Here is a 2,856-nt window from a genome sequence, read left to right on the forward strand (position 1 = left end):
TGCTAGTAATTTTGCTCTAGGTGCCGTTCTATCCCAAGGTGCTATTGGACAAGACAGACCCGTAGCATATGCGTCTAGAACATTGACGAAAACCGAAGAAAGATATTCAGCAATAGAAAAAGAATTATTAGCGATCGTATGGGCAACTCAATATTTTAGACCCTACCTTTTTGGTAGAAAATTTACATTATACACGGATCACCAACCTTTAACATACGCACTAAACCTCAAAACACCCAATACAAAACTAGTTAAATGGCGTCTACAGTTATTAGAATATGATTTTGAAATAAAACACCGACCCGGTAAGCAAAACGTTGTCGCTGATGCTCTATCGAGGATAACACATGATATCAACGTGAACGAAGATGATTCCGACTCAGACGACTGTTCAGTGCATTCTGCTGATACAGATGACTCTGAATTCATCAAATGTACAGAAAAACCAATAAATTTTTTTCACAACCAAATTATTTTAAAAATTGACCCTAACGAATCTGAGACATACGAAGAAATTTTCCCTCGTGTGTACCGAAGAACTATTACGAAAATAACATTTGGTGTACCACTTTTAATTCGAATTTTGAAAGAATACATGGATCCCAGACGATCAAACTGCATTATGTGTCCTGAAAACGTGATACAATCCTTACAAATTGTATACAAAAACTATTTTAGTAGATGCAAAACTTTCAAACTCTGCATATCACAAAAAATTCTCATTGATCTACCAAACTTAGAAGATCAAAACTCAATTATCGAGGATACCCACGAAACAGCTCACAGAGGTATTCGTGAAAATCTGGAGGAGATAAAAAGGAGATTCTTTTTTCCTAATATGAAAAGGAAAGTTAGGAAGTACATCATCCTATGTGATACTTGTAATAAAGCAAAATACGAGAGAAAACCTTACAAAATTAAATTTGGTGAAACCCCTATACCGAAACAACCCATTGAAATTATTCACATAGATATCTACATCGCTCAACCAAATTTGTTTTTATCTGTAGTAGACAAGTTCACAAGGTATGGAACATTAATCCCAATAAAATCAAGATCAATTGCGGATATACGAAAGGCGATAATAAAATACATAACACTGTACGGCACTCCAAGCTTGATTGTCTCGGATAACGAACCAGCAATTAAGTCCATCGAAATTCGAGGACTACTCTCAGATCTCAACATACAACAATATTTTACTCCTTCGAACCACAGTCAAACAAACGGAATAGTCGAAAGATTTCATTCGACAATAACCGAAATTTTCAACGCTAATAAACACAAATACGGTGAAGTGTCAAACAAAGAAAAATTTTTAATCGCATGTTCTTTATACAATAACAGCATCCATACAGCTACCAACATGAAACCACGTGAAATTTTATATGCAGCCAAAAATGGACAGGAGAGACCGATAGAAATGGAACGCCTTGTTGAACTTCGTGACAAGTTGTACGACGAAGTTCAAGTACAACTAACCAAGACACAAAACTCACAGAATCTGTACCACAACAGGAAGCGAGAGGATCCGCCAAAACTAAAACAAAACGAATTGGCATATAACCGCATCCAAGGAGTGAAGTCGAAAATTAAGGACCGCTACCAACAAGTGCGAGTACGATCTAACCGGAAACACACGTACAAAGATATCCTAAGTCGAAAATTGCATAAAGAAAAACTGCGACGAATCCGAAAGTAACACCACAGAATCTCTAATGTGTTTTTTCATTTGTTTTCTCTTTTTAGATGACGTTTATTTGGAATATCCTGATAACAACCACATTCCTTACTCAGCTATCCCAACCACAATCCATCCACGTCATTAATCTCAAACAAAACCCCGGTCTTTTAACCATAGAAACTGGCAACAGTTTTATAAAAAATAGGCAATCACAGATTGTTTCATATCCTAGAACTGGATAATTACGAACCTATTTTTAGAAAATTGCTTGCTAATATCCAAGGAATACGGACATTCTCAAATTTTACTGATATGTTTGAAATCTTAGAATCGAAATATGGAACCGTTCACAGTTTATTCAATAATCTTCGGCCAAAGCAAAGAAGTAAAAGAGGATTATTTAATTTTCTCGGAACTGGAATAAAAAGAATTACAGGAAATATGGACCATAACGACTATGAACAAATTTCGAAAAATATTTTTGAACTGCAGATCAAGAACAAAAGACTTATTAACGAAAACAACGAACAGCTTAAAATTAATCTACAACTCCAAAATAGAATCAATTCCATTATCAACCGTTTAAATCAACAACAGAGTGAAATAACTAAAAACATTATATCAGCTAGATTTGAAAACGAAACCAACAAAAACTTTAAATTATTTAGAGAAATTTTGAAAATCAATTACAACTTAGACAACCTTAAATCACATTTAGAAGACATTTTTGAATCAATTCAGTTAGCAAGAACTAACATTATTCCCAAACAAATACTTTCAATTGAAGAGTCAGGATTTGTTTCAGATATATTAGAAGAACAAAACATTAGGACGAACAGTTTAGATCAAATTTATGAATATTTAGAATTGTCAGCATTTTATAACCATTCAAAACTAATATTTGTTGTGTCAATTCCAAAAATAGAAAAAAGCTATGTACACACATTTTTTTCCTAGAACCTCTTCCAGTAGTAGATAAAATTTTAAAACTTCCTGCTAATGCTGCTTTGCAAAGCGACAACAGAACATATTTCATCAAGAAGGATTGCCTGCGAATCGAAAGGACAAGGCTGTGCGATCTAAGCAGCCTAGAGGACATAACCGGCGACCTATGCTACTCAAACCTACTAAGAGGACTATCAGGAAACTGTACTTTCGTAAAATGCTATCAA

General features: G+C 34.5%; 1 long non-coding RNA gene across 1 annotated transcript; it reads left to right on the forward strand.

Annotated features, from left to right (window-relative positions):
• Positions 1-1,290: 1,290 nt before the first annotated feature.
• Positions 1,291-2,278, forward strand: LOC110676577. Its single transcript, XR_002500529.1, has 2 exons — positions 1,291-1,455; positions 1,519-2,278. It is a non-coding gene; the product is annotated as an uncharacterized LOC110676577 (long non-coding RNA).
• The last annotated feature ends 578 nt before the right edge of the window (positions 2,279-2,856 follow it).

The sequence above is a fragment of the Aedes aegypti genome, chromosome 2 (genome assembly GCF_002204515.2).
Source record: "Aedes aegypti strain LVP_AGWG chromosome 2, AaegL5.0 Primary Assembly, whole genome shotgun sequence".
Lineage (NCBI taxonomy): Eukaryota > Metazoa > Arthropoda > Insecta > Diptera > Culicidae > Aedes > Aedes aegypti.